The sequence below is a fragment of the Pleurodeles waltl genome, chromosome 5 (assembly GCF_031143425.1).
Source record: "Pleurodeles waltl isolate 20211129_DDA chromosome 5, aPleWal1.hap1.20221129, whole genome shotgun sequence".
NCBI classification, from domain to species: domain Eukaryota; kingdom Metazoa; phylum Chordata; class Amphibia; order Caudata; family Salamandridae; genus Pleurodeles; species Pleurodeles waltl.
The window spans coordinates 1,708,189,466-1,708,204,571 of NC_090444.1; the positions used below are offsets into that span (position 1 = coordinate 1,708,189,466).

General features: G+C 44.6%; 1 protein-coding gene across 3 annotated transcripts in view; it reads left to right on the forward strand.

Annotated features, from left to right (window-relative positions):
- Positions 1-15,106, forward strand: part of LOC138296692 (adhesion G protein-coupled receptor F5-like) — a 1,076,691-nt gene that overhangs the window by 445,930 nt on the left and 615,655 nt on the right. The gene's annotated exons all lie outside the window — the stretch shown is intronic.

The window sequence follows — 15,106 nt, forward strand, 5'->3', positions numbered from 1 at the left end:
TTGCACTCAAATACATTTTACACTTCAAATGGTGGTCGCCTGTCCTACATGTTGACAGATGGAAGTGACATGACTGCACTGGCCTAAGTCATCATGGCGTTAGGCGGTCTGTACCGCCATGCAATTCCTCATTGGTTAACATTGGTCTCTATGGGGAACAGGGGCCAATCATGATTGCTGCCGGCGGTGACGGTGCGTACCGCCGCGGTCATCACCACCATTTTGATTTCCCTTTGCCACTTGACTCCTGCACTCACCACGACCACAACCCCACTGCGTGTGCTGCTATGTCCTGGATCTGGTCTCAAAGATGGCATGTGCTACAGGGGAGAGGGCCCCAGCCTTCACCCATGAGGAGCTGACCAGGCTTGTGGACGGAGTCCTCCCACTTTATGTCAAGTTATAAGGGTGACCAGAGGAGCAGATGAGTGGATTAACAGTGTCCTAGCAGTGAGTGCGATTGCTTGGGTGCATGTGTGTGTAAATGTAGGATTACCAAGCATAGAGGAGTAGTGGAGTAGGCCATCAATGTGGACCTGTAGGAAGATGATGGGATGTATGATGGACTACTGTCAGTACTATTGTACCCTGTGTCAGCACGCATGTGGTAAGTCTACATTAATGTGTATTCCTATGTGTCTCGCATGCAGGTCAGCACCCATCAGAAGAAGGGGTTATGGTGAGCCATCACAAGGACGTGTGGACCCTGGGGTTCTATATCCAGCGGAGCACCCACTGCAGGAAATGGTGGGAGGACCTGAGACCCTGGGCCCGGAAGACCACAGAGGCCCAGCTGGTTACAGACTCCCAATGAGGGTGGGGTGCACGTCAGACCCTGACCCCCATAAAGGCCTGCATACTGGCGGTGGCCAACCCAGCCTTGGATGGACGCTTGAAGGCATCACAGCAGCCACAAGGGGGTGAGTTCTCACACTGTCCTGCATGCCAACTGTATTGGGGGGATGGTAGGCAATGTGGAGAAAAGATGCTGTTACAGTGACTCATAGGTATCAGGGAATGCAAGTTTTCAGCTTCTTGACAATGTTACTTTACCTTGTTGTGTAGGGGGCATGTGTTTAGCTTACTAAACTTCAATACTGTTTAACACTCAGATGGTGGCATCAGTAAATCATCAAAATATAGTTTAACATTCAATTTCAGATTTCAGGTTTCGGAGCTGGGCCATTCCTGTCTATAACATGAAATTGGACTTGCATGTGTGGGAATGAGCATAAGCAAAAAATAAAAGAAAGAAAAAAATTACTTGGAAAAGCATCTAACTAGGATAACTCACTATAAAAATATAATGGTGTAAGTACCTAAGTAAAATGAAACAAGAAAGCACATTTAGTCATACTGCTCTTCACAGTACAGCAGACAGCAGTGATTCATCAGAAAAGATGGACACTTTCTTCTGGCGTCAGTTGACAGCAGCTTGAGAACAGTGCAGAACATGGGCTGCACATAGGACATATCAGCAGGTCAGAATTATTTGGCTTTATTAGTACTGAACCACAGAACAGAATAGAGCAGTTAAGACCATGATGAGGAAAACTCATCAGGGGACTTGGAGAATAGGAGTGTGACAGTAGATTTAATACAGCAGTGGACATCTTTGAGGCAGGAGGGAATCTGAGAGAAGACTGACTCCAATATCGCTGACTAAAGAACTGACTCCAAACTCAAAGCTTCTCACTAATTAAATTATGCACAATCCTTTCGATTGGTCCTTCAGGTAGGCACACTTTTGGCGTCAGTTTCAGCATCCAATCACTGCAGATGGCACCGTCGAATTCTGTTAATCTTCTCATCAAAAATGCATTGTCATCAAATGTTTACACAAGTTTCTAACAAAATATTACATTCTCTAGTTATTAGATACTTGAGATCCTTTCTCGCGACACACAATACTTTTCCTGTCCTGTTCGACAGCTTGAGCAACTAATGTTACATTATTGCTTCTAAAACGTATCTCTTGCCTACAATAACATCGGGCATTCAATATTCACATTAGCAGCCTAGGTAAGAGGGGACAGAATAGACAGGTGCATTTCCATTACTACTGCAAAATGATTCTCTTCAGGCCTAGTCAAGCTAGGAAACCGTAATACACATTAATACATTAATAAACCTATAGTGCACCTTACAAAACATATACACTAAACAAATTATTTAAATGCAAGCATCATTTATAACATGTTAGAACTAATTTAAACATGCATTTATATTTTCTGTACACATATAATTTGCATTAATGAAATTCACTTATTGAAATATAAGTATGGTTAATTCATATTTATTTTAATACTTCAATTATTAATCTTCATATTAATAAAACATTCTTAACATTAGCTTATTTTAGTACGTTCATTTAATATGAATGCAAACTACTCATGTTAAATCGTGGTGCACAATAGGAATGGTGGCCACATGGTTCACCATATTCAAACATGCACATTTTACAACTCATGTTATTTTCTCTCTTAGACCTGTAAATGCAACTTAATTAGTCACCATATGCTAACTTCTATGCCCCTCATATAACAATATATGTTTGATCTCTCTCATTTGCAACACCTACAACTTGAATTTTCTTGGCAGAAAGTGGCAGATTTGGAATCTCTGCTGTTCTCACAGTTCTTGCACCAGTGTCAATGAGAAAGGATATATAGTGACTATTCACATCACTATAAACACACAAACCACACTAATCCACTTCTAAGGATGCACCTAGAATGCATTCCTCTTCACTCAGGCAGCTTAAGTGGAAAACTCCTCACTCAAATCTATCAGGTGTTAACTGCTGAACCACAAAACCTTGCAAACATACTGAATTATTATGCAATGCTTCTGTTTGTTGATGACCTGCAACTGACTGACTAGGGGTATTTTCAATGGAAATGTCTTCAGGAGTAAAAAGGGGTACTCTCATATTCAGGGTACTGCAACAATTATTAGGTGTCTGCTCTGTCCTGAGCACAAAATATGGTAAAAGTCTCTCTGCGGAAACCCTGAAGCTGGATTAAATCCTGACTTGTCAATGATGTTTGTTCTGAAATACGGGTATGGGTCTGAGCTCTCTGTAGTGAATTTATTCTCCTCACTTTTAAATCACTCTGGCTTACAGATCCCTGTCTGCTGTGTGAGATAGCTGGGGTATTCAGCACATTTAATGTATGCAGGGTATTCCCATTCATACCTGAAGCATACAGAGGAATAACTGGACCTATTGTCATGGGGCCTGTTAAGGCATCTGGGTACATGTAATTCATTGGATTTTGTGGAACTTTCACTCCTATTGTCCGTCCTGTCAAAACAGTATTATGCCTTGTCTTTGTTGACTCAGTGTAACATTCTTCAAAAACTAATGTGAACTGGAACTTGGCAAAGACTGGTTAGGCTCAAAATTTGGTGTTGACTAATTCATGTGAGTACTCTGCACTGACTGATTTGTGGGAAAGCTCTGAACTGGTGGATTTACATTAGAAGTCTGCCCCACAGAACTCAAATTTGAAACTGGCACTGTCTGAGTTGGGGTCTGTTCAACTGGTGTAGAAGGAACATCAATGGCCACATTTGTCTGTGTCTCACTTGACACTCCTATTTGCTCAGAGATATTTGGAGGCAGATGATTTAACAGTAACTGATTAATAAAATCACCATCCAAATCACTCTCACAAGCCTCAGCTTTCTTTTCAGTATCTCATTCCTGTTCCATTTATTTGTCTTTAGCTCAGTCTTTGGTCTGGTTCCTGCTCCTTCTTCACTAGTAATGACTGGATAGAGCTTAGTTCCCGCAGTGATATCTGCCCTCAAAATCTTTTTTCTGACTATCCCATCTAGCTTCTGCAACTGTTCTTATTACTTTCTTTATTATACCCTCATATTTGTCTTTCTGTTTCCAATGAATGAGGTGTTCCTAAATTTTCAACGCTTCCAATTGTGCAGGTCTTGGATAAGTTTTCATCTCATACAACATCATTGTCAATCGCTCAATAATTTTCTAATTAAATGTTCCATAGGGAGGTTATACTAATGCACCTTTTTTCTCTGTTAGTTTATGCAGGAGGCTGGCCTTGTGTGTGATGGGTACCTATGGTACTGACACCTTATACCAGGTCCAGGTATCCCTTATTAGTGTAGTGTAGTCAATGTCTAGAAGCCAGGTTCTCTAGAGGTAGCTGTGGATGAGCAGCCAAGGCTTATCTAGGAGACAGGCAAAGCTCATGCAATACCTCTGTAGTCACACAGTACTTACACACATGAAAGAAAAAACCCAGTATTACAAAAATCAAGGTACTTTATTTTGGTGACACAAATACCAAAAATACCATAGAGACTATGCTCCCTTAGGAGGCAAGTAATACACAGATGCAGAAATAGACATAAAACAGTTAGAAAACAGTGCAATTAGTGAAAATCACAATAGATAGAACTAGCCCTAGGGGGAGCACAAACCATATACTAAGAAAGTGGAATGCGAAGGTTGGTCCCCAACCTAGGTAAGTGTAGTGTGTAGAGCGAAGGCGGAAGTACTAGGAAATCCCAAAGCTAAGTACAACAACCCACCCCAGTGACCAGGAGAGCAGGAGTAAATCACTGTAAATTCCCCAGATCACACACAGAGAAGAGAAGAAGAAGAATGCAAAGACCAGAAGAGACTGCAAGAGACCAACAATGGGTTCCTGGACAAGAGGACCTGTGGAAGAAGGGGACCAAGTCCACGAAGCACAGCAGAGCCTGGGAAGGGCAGGAGCCCCTACCCACCAGGCTGAAGGTGCAAGAGGTGAGCCACGGTGAAGAAGAAGAGTCAGCACTACACCCAAGAAGAAGAAGTTGGGTTCCTGGAGGATGCAGGTGATGTCCCATGACGGAAGGAGGATTGCAGTTGGGTTTGCATCTTCGGGTTCTGTCAGCAAGCCTTGGCACACGCAACACTCACGGTTATTGGAAAGTGGAGCTGGCGGGGACAAGGAAGGACCAGGCGGACTGTACCCAAGAGAGTCAGAGGCAGCAGTCAGCAACACAGATGGCCCACAGAAGCCCAGGTAGCACCCAGAGGAGTCCCACAGGAAGGGGACAGGAAAGTCACAGAAGAGGGCAACGCAATACTACAAAAAAGGCACCCACGCTGCCAGAGGACCACTCAGGGAGCTGTGCGTCGCAAGAAGGAGTGCTGGGGGCTGGAGCTTCAAGATGCCTGAAGTTCTCATGGAAAGGATGCCAAGATGCCTTGGCAGCTGCAAAAGGACATGGTGCATGGGTGTGCTGTCCTGCGTGGGCAGGCAAAGGCTTACCTCCACCCAAGTTGGACAGCTGAAAGAGAGAGGACTGTTGCAACCACTTCAGTCTACCATCTGTGATGCAGGATCCGCGCAGCTCAGCAGGAGAGGAGATCCACACAGCCAGTCGTCAATGCAGTTGGTGCCTGCAGAAGCAGGGGAGTGACTCCTTCACCCCAAAGGAGATTCTTTCATCCTTATGGTGCAGGCTGGAGCAGTAGATACAATGTTGCAGGAGGTGTGAAGTGGAGGTTGCAGAGGAGTCATGCTGAGTCTTGCAATCTGAATCCGAGGAACCACCCTAGAGAGAGACACTAAATAGCCCTGAAAGGGGGATTGGACACCTAGCTGGGTGACCACCTACCAAGAGGGAGTTCTGAAGTTACCTGCTGGCACTGGCCACTCAGATGATCCCAGAGTTCCCTGCCAACCTTAAATCCAAGCTGGAAAAATGCAGGGACCCTCTGGTGGAGCTCTGAGCACCACCCCTGTGGTGGTGATGGACAGGGGAGTGGTCACTTCCCTTTCCTTTGTCACGCTGAACTGGTGTAGACTGGTTTATGAAAGAGGGCACCAAATGTGCCCTTCAAAGCATTTCCAGGAGCTTGGGGAGGCTACCCCTCCCAAGCCTGTAACACCTATTTCCAAAGGGAGAGGGTGTAACACCCCTCTACCAAAGGAAATCCTTTGTTCTGCCTTCCTAGGCTTGAGCTGCTCAAGCAACAGGAGAGCAGAAACCTACCTGGGAGGTGGGGACAGCTTGGGCTGCCCAGAAACCCTCAGAAGGCTGAAATGGCAATACTGGGGGTCCTCTAAGGAGTCCCCAGAGTGCATGGAATCATACAACCAATGTTTGCAAAAGCCTTGGGGTATGATTCCGTATCAAACATGCCCATGTTCCGAGTTACCATTACGTAGCTGGACATAGGTAGTGACCTATGTCCAGAACACGCTTAAAATGGCGTCCCAGCACTCATGAAATCAGGAAAATGGGCCTGGAGTTCATGGGTCACCTCTGCTAGTGCATGGGTGCCCTCACATACAGGTAATTTGCACCCTGCCCTCAGGGCTAGAAGGCCTGCCATAGGAGTGACTTATAAGTGACCGGGTGCAGTAGTCTGGAACTGCAGTCCTGCAGAAACCTTTGCTTGGTTCCCTATGGGTGGCAAAATATATGTTGTAGCCCATAGGGATCCCCTTGAACCCCAATGCCCTGAGTACCTAGGTACCATATACTAGGGACGTATAATGGGACACCAGTGTGCCAATCGTGAATGAAATACAGTGATAACAGTTACTAACAACTACATTTAGGGGGGAGAGCATAACTACTGGGGTCCTGGTTAGCAGGATCCCAGTAGACACGGTCGAACACACTGACAAACAGGCCAAAAGTGGGGGTAACCAATCTAGAAAGGGGCTACTTCCTTAAAGTTTATGACATTATTCAAGCCACAAACAAGTATGAAAATGTTCTGCAGAGATACCAAAATGGCCTGGAGTACCTTCAGTTAGAGTCTCCACTCCATCTCAAACTGGAATAAATACATCTTCCCACAAAACGCTCTTTAATGCTTTAAATAACTTTGTTTTCAAATAAAACAAAACCAATACCAGCGCAACTTCACACCATCCGACCTATTCCAGCGCAGCACAATGTGACACCAAACTCACTCCTCTGCAGCAACCCATCTGCCTTTGCAATTGCCTCTCACACAATCAAGCATATACACGACTCACTCACTTTTGCAATTGCCTCTAACACAATTGCTCACACACATCTAAATGGAAAAAGTTGCAAGGAAAAATCAACAACAACTCTCTGCTTACTAAAGGATAGGGAATCATGCACTTCAAGCAGTATGAATTAACGACTATAGCTTTCACAATTACACATAAATGAAACTCCACCAGCAAACCTGTTTGATGAATGATCCTCCATGTGTACTCAGGATTCACCAAACCAACCAACCGCGATCACACAAGGAAATACTATTGGCACTGTTAATGGCACCTCATGACCAATACCCACTGCAGACAATAAGTTAACCAAGTGTCTTCTACACCTGTGCATTATCCCCGGATCTTAAACCACAAAGGCCACATCAACAACAAGAACTGCTGACATTATTTAGCATTGAGAGCTTCAACCAAACATATGCAAACATTCCGCAAAACACTTCAAAACATCATCCTTCTCCATAATCTTTAAGCCAAAGCAATCAAAGTGCAATCTTTATTAATACTCACACATCCACTGCAAGGAGCAACACTGGGACTTCTCCAATCTGAACGAACCATAGGAACCAAAAATTTGGGGATAGGTCAAACATTTCTGCACTGGACCAAAAGACTCCCTAACACTAGCCACAGCTATCTCTCCCCCTCTTGTGAGAGCAAACCAGACCTCTACTGCAAGATTTGCTGAAGAATTTTACGCTTAGGTAAATGCTTAAAACAAGGTTGACAATCTTTTCACCCCTCTGTAGGTAAGAAATAGAATTCGCACAAGACTACAAACACATCTTAAATTACAGTCTGAGCAATGTAGCCACATAAGGAAAACCAAGTTCAAATTAAATGTCCATGGTTGTCCTTATTTCAATTAGCCTAAATTCTTCAGTAACTCGTTGCTTGAAAATTAATGTGTGCTTTGGTTTTGCACGGTTTACTGTTGCCGTATTTCATTTTTTATGTTAAGGGCAAATTTTTCATGAATACCAACATTTGGGAATGGGTGTTTGTTTTTCCTATCTGCCTAGTATACATGTTCAGTGTCCTTACATTAGGAGGGAGCACGTAAATCTACATGATGCCACTAAACTGCCTTGCTGGAACATTTTACACATAGGCAAATACTTTAAATGTGGGTGACAACCTTTTCACCCATCTAGAGGAAAGAAATTGTAAGGATTCACACAAGACTACACACACATCTGAGTTTACAGTAGGACCGATGTGGCCACACAAAGAAAATCATGTTTGAGTTAAAAGTTGAAGGGTGTTTATTACAAATGAATTCACAGAGTAATATAAACAGTTCTCAAAAACAAACTATAAAGATACAAGATCACCATAGTGTGTCCTAATCTTCAGAAAAAAATTAAGTTTAATTAACATGAAACATACTATACACTTGATGTAAGCAACACAAAATAGCAACAATAGGACATGGTGATCACTGAATAGACCTAAGCCAGTTGTCTCCAACAAAGAAACAGATTAAATGCATTAAAGTTTAATGCACGTTAGGGAAATCCCTAAAGGAAATATCCCTAGCTGACATGTTGGGCAATAAAATTAGGGGACAAAAAGTAAAAAGCGAAAATAGGACAAAAATAAGCTCTGTCAAGAGTCCTCTTGCACGGTCAGAAAAATCCTAAATCCAATCTTTTCAGCAGTTGAGGATGGTTTGGAAAAACAGAAAGACAACAAAATCTCTACCTAGGGAGCCCATAAGAAATAGCCCATGCAACAAGTCACCAGCAATATACACAAAGGCAATGAATTCAGCAAAGTCTTTGGTCAGCGGGCATAAGGAAAAATGGAAAGTCGATGGGATCAAGGCAATTGCACGAACCAAGCAAAGTCCAGGAGGGAATGCAAAAAAAAAAAAAGCAAAATCAGGGAAAGACTGAGGAAAGTTCCTAGGGGAAAGGTAAGTGAAACCCCACAAAATATTCTGATTCATTGAAAAGCTCTCAATTTTAGATCAAACTATTCCATTATCTGAATGAAGTGACATCACACATTGGCCATCTGCAACATTCACAACACTTCACATCACAGTCATGGTAAAGAGGTCCATCTTCTTCTCCTGTTTGATGTTTGTTACAAATTAATTACAATAGTCCATAGTTCCTCCATGTTTTAACTCCTAGAACAAGTTCTCACGCTCACAGGGCATAGAACAATAGGATATTTGATTTCCCAAAAAATATTCGGTGAGCAGGGCCGGTTCTAGAAGTTTTGGGGCCCTGTGAAAAAGAGAAGATGTGAGGCGCCTCTATTTTGCATGTCACATCACAAGACGTCATAAAAAAACAACACCACAGTACTTTGGATCTTCTTTGTCATTGCTGAAGAGTCCTAGGCCCTCATTAAGAGTCTGGAGGTCCTAGGACCGCCAGACTTGCTGTGGCAGTCAGACCGTCACCAATGTGGCAGTCCAACGGCCACATTATGACTGCCACTTTTTCATCCGCCAACGGCCTGGCAGTGCCGGCAGTCTTAATCCGCCTGGCCACCGGAAAGCAAAGGCTGGCGGGGAAGGAGTGCCAATGTTTGCATGGGGGTCCCTGCACTGCCCATGAAGTTTGCATGGGCAGTGCAAGGACTCCTATGAGCAGCCCCTTTGTTCTTTTCACTACCTGAATTACAGGTAGTGAAAAGCAGGACAGGTGCTGTCTCACCTAACGCACCACAACATTGCCGCCTGCTCAATTACAAGCCAATGTCAATGTTGCAGGTAGTTTCCTGCTCTGTCTCCGCCCACTAGCCCAGGGGTAACTCATAATAGGGCCAGCAGGCAGAAGACCGAACAGGTGGTTTTCCGACCCAATGAGTTTGGCAGGTGGCCTCCACCACCCGTCAAACTCGTAATGAGGCCCCTAGTGTTGATACGAGTAACATGAAATAAAATATAAATATGCAAATGAAATACATCCATCTATTTTAAAACCACATTAAGTGGATTACATTAGTCACTTTGGACGGGAGGGCTAGGCATGTCTTACAAAGATGACTATTCTTATTCCCAGTTAACTGATTGTTACCAGATTAGTGAAAATTAAAAATTCAGGAGCATTGAAAAAATGTAATTGAATGGCTTAAAAAAATTATGCAACAGGGTATTACAGCATAATAAGAATTTATGCAACAAGGTATAGCAAGCTGAAGTTGAGTTCAGATACAAGTACCTTTTTCATTTTTGTTTGAGAGCTTCATAAGTCACAGACCAGAACAAAAAACAGGGCAGCAGAGTTCTTTAAAAAAAAAATCTTTAGAATTTTTAGGATATAGAATGAATACACTCTCCTCACAGGGAATGGAAACCAGGTGAGAAAATGTTTTTTTTATGAAACACAGATAAAAGGAAACTTTGCAATCTGACAATGAGGAGATTAGTAAATTGATAAGTGCATTAAAATACATTTCCAGGGAAAGGAAATAGAGGAACTCCAAAGTTCTAGAATATTCTCGCTGAGTGGCAACCTTATAGTGATTTATTAGGCAAAGTGTAGTATCAGGGTGATTAAAGTGAACGTATGCTACAGACTTAAGCGGTTTTCATACCAAGATTTTTCATATGGTGTCAGAACTGCAGAAAGTGGTAGTGACAGAATTGCAAGAATGAACATTCCTCAATCACCCCAAAACGGCAGCCCTATTGTATATATTTCTAACTTTATGTGGTTGTCTAACTTGGGAAACATGGGGGTAGGTTAGTAATGTGAAACAATAAAACAAATTCCCACCTTCATGTCATACCTTGTACGCATCTGGAAGTTATTGGTAGAATCTGCCCTGTTTCGCCTACACCCTAGTACAAACATATACATGTAACAGGTTATCAAGTTTATTTGTAATGATCAGGGAAATAATACAAGGCAACAAAATGAGTCTTATACATACTAGCTCCTTCAATAATTAGGTGACGATCCACTGAGCCAATCAGGATATTCTCAAAACACTGGAGGTCAGAAGGAAATTTATTCTGTGGAGACACATAAAAGGTGTTTTCTCAAGGTTCTCAGGTCAGAGAAGAGCAGCGCCAAGTTTGTAAAAATAGAGAACTACAAATCTGGGCCATGATGCTCTCCTAGCCAAAAAATGGAAGCAGGGTAAGTTTCAGTTCCTCACATTTTGGCCCATATTTATACTTTTTTAGCACCGCATTTGTGCCACTTTTTGACGCAAAAGCGGCGCAAACTTATAAAATACAATTGCATTTTGTAGATTGCGCCGCTTTTGCGTAAAAAAATGACGCACATGAGCCGCTACAAAAGTATAAATATGGGCCTTTGGCTTTTATAACATGAAATGTAATTCACTACTACTAGTGAAGTTAAACATATCTGGAACAACATTTTTTAAAGTCATGAGGATGTTTTCTCATGTTAGTTAGGACGAGCAAGGGTCCCTGGTACGCAAGTAAAATATTGGGCTTGCATGTAGGGGTGAGACCAGCAAGGTGAATTTGAGGCCAATTTGCTTTTGTGCACTTAGGGAAGAAACCTCCCCAGCACTTTGTCATTCAACCTTCCATCTGTACGGCGCCAGTGTGGCTGGGGTCTGAGTCACAGTCTGAATAAGACCCATCCGACTGGTCATTGTCTGCTTTTGATAGCATTCTGCAGCTTAAGAGGCGAGTGTGGTTTGAAAACCTGCTCAACATTTTGGCTTCTTTCAATCCATTAGAAATAGGTGGAATTTGGATGTTTATGTTGAGGTTGCCAGCCTGCATTTCTCTTCAGCTTCCTTTCTCCTTCATTGGGTGTATTTTTTAGCACTAGGCAGTATCCCTGCCTCTAAATAAATAAATGAAATAAAATGGTGCATCGCTACTGTTTATGTCACAAATTCCCATTCTAGTGCTTTTGGCATCATTTTACTCATGAGAAGCCTTTGGTGCCTGGCACATATCACTGTATGGGTTACAGGGCCTTCTGTGATTACCACCCTTTTTGGTGTACAGGCACACAGCATTCTGCTATTCCCATGGCTATGCTGGGTATTCCTTATTATAATTACAGTTTGTGAGTCTACCTCTCACATACCCCCACCCATCACACTCCTTGGTGCCGTGTCCCATAACATGATGAGCTGTACCTCATTGGTAATCACACACAACATAAAAACACATCACACATAGGGGGTCATTCCTACCCTGGCGGTCCGAGACCGCCAGGGTAGGGGAGCGCGGATGCACTGCCAACAGGCTGGCGGTGCATCCAGGCCCATTCTGACCGCGGCGGTAAAGCCGCGGTCAGAAAAGGGAAACCGGCGGTTTCCCGCCGGTTTTCCCCTGGCCTGCAGAATCCTCCATGGCGGTGCTGACCGCCAGAACCAGGCTGGCGGGAACGGGTGTCGTGGGGCCCCTGGGGGCCCCTGCAGTGCCCATGCCAATGGCATGAGCACTGCAGGGGCCCCCTAACAGGGCCCCACTTAGAATTTCAGTGTCTGCTTAGCAGACACTGAAATTCACGACGGGTGCTACTGCACCCGTCGCACCCCTTCCAATCCGCCGGCTCCATTCGGAGCCGGCTTCCTCGTGGAAGGGTGTTTTCCGCTGGGCTGGCGGGCGGCCTTTTGGCGGTCGCCCGCCAGCCCAGTGGGAAACCCAGAATGACCGCCGCGGTCTTTTGACCGCGGTACGGTCTTCTGGCGGTTCCCGCTTGGCGGGCGGCTCCCACCGCCCGCCAAGCTTAGAATCACCCCCATAATCTCAAAACAAGCAGCACCCTTCCAACCTACATGTTGTAGTTAGCTATCCATCTTGATAAGTGCTTTAGAAACTCACATATAGGTAGTAAGTGCTATAGAAATGCTACAATAACACACAATATTTAAATTAGACACATCAAAGTAAGACACTTAAAAGGTTAAAATCCCATAAACATGAATTAGAAGTGCTTCCAAATTGCTGCTGTGAATCCCACAGTATTGAATATTAACCAAAATGGCTGCTTGGTGTGGTAAAATGACTTCTATTGTGATCAGTGATCAACCTTGAATAGGCTAGCTGACATAAGGGCAGCATGGAAGTCCAGACCTCTCTTCTTTCATGAAGAATTTCATAAGTGTACCTATTTAATTACACACTTAACAGGCTGTCCAGCCCATGATGATCATATACTTAAACTGGATAACAGTAACATCACAACACTGCAAATCAGGTGTATCAGGGATAAACCCTTGAAAATGGCTGCTATCTTGCAGGTGTACCAAAACCAATGTCTAAAGATGGGGTTCAATGAATGAGGTAGAGAGCATCATTGCTACCCTATGGCTACACCTTTACATGTGAAGGCAGTAGTAACCCCATGCACAATGTCCATCTTTCTTCTGAAGTTTCCGTAAAGTGGATTTGTGCTCGGCACATGCAACTGTTGGGGCATTTACCTGTTATGCTGTAAAACGAGGTTGACAACCTTTGAGTCTGTGCTGGAGTGAAGAAGTACCAAATTAGGCATCCATACATCCACAACAAAGTTAATCAATGCTACTAATTTGGCTAAACACTGAAAAACCCATGTGGGTAATACATTTAAAGGGTTTTATTTCAGGTTAACACACAGATTAATGTAGACGAGGCTCAGAAACACACTGTAAAGATATAGATTAGCAATTGAATAGGCAAAACATCTGACAATTTGTAGTCTGAGCATCATAAGACAAACAACTAAGGTCCGCATTACAACCCTGGCGGTCGGTGGAGAAGTGGCGGTAAAAAAAAAAAATGAAATTACAAGAATGGCAGTGACCGCCCTGCCAAACTGCCACTTCTCCACTCTGATCGCCAGGGTGGTAACCAGCCCGGCATCTGTCACTACACCACCGGCGGTATCATGACCCTGCCTACCGCCATGGATTTCGTGGGGTTCTGTACCACCACACAATCCATGGCGGTAGGCACTATCAGTGCCTGGGAATTCGTTCCCTGGCACTGATGGGGTATCCCCAAACCCCCACCCCCTCTTCAGAGTCCTCCCCCAAACCCATGCCCCCCCTACCACCCCAAAGGTAGTAGGATCCCCCTCCTCACACCCACCCCCCAAAACATTGACACACACACCCCCTACACACACACTCACACAACTACTACACATACACGCACACATATACGCACACATACACACAGACATAAACGCACACGTTTCCCATACACACAACACACTCCCCGCATGCATACACCCCCTCTACACATACCCACGCATACCCCCATGCATGTACACAACACACAAACCCCCCTCCCCCCTAACGGACGATCACCTTACCTGGTCCGGTGATCCTCCGGGGGGAACAGGATCCATGGGGGTTGTTCCCCCGCCAGCTCCCCATCACCAGAATACCGCCACACAGAATCCTGGGACGTGATTTGGTGGGTGGTGTTCTGATGATGTGGTGGTGGAGGTGGAGCAGCCTCCACTTCACCGCCGACCGCTAGTATGGCTGCTGGCGGCTCTCCGTCCGTAAAGGGCGGAGGGCTGCCAGCAGTCATGATACGCTGTGCAGAAAACCGCCTGCACTGGCGGTCTTCAGTACGGCGGTACATCGGCGGTCTTGGGAAAAGACCACTGAGGTTCAAATGAGGCCCTAAATCTGTAACTGTTGCAGTTATACTGAAGAACAACAGCAATATCTGATGTCGGTGGAGAAGTGGCGGTAAAAAAAAAAAATGAAATTACAAGAATGGCAGTGACCGCCCTGCCAAACTGCCACTTCTCCACTCTGCTCGCCAGGGTGGTAACCAGCCCGGCATCTGTCACTACACCACCGGCGGTATCATGACCCTGCCTACCGCCATGGATTTCGTGGGGTTCTGTACCACCACACAATCCATGGCGGTAGGCACTATCAGTGCCTGGGAATTCGTTCCCTGGCACTGATGGGGTATCCCCAAACCCCCACCCCCTCTTCAGAGTCCTCCCCCAAACCCATGCCCCCCCTACCACCCCAAAGGTAGTAGGATCCCCCTCCTCACACCCACCCCCCAAAACATTGACACACACACCCCCTACACACACACTCACACAACTACTACACATACACGCACACATATACGCACACATACACACAGACATAAACGCACACGTTTCCCA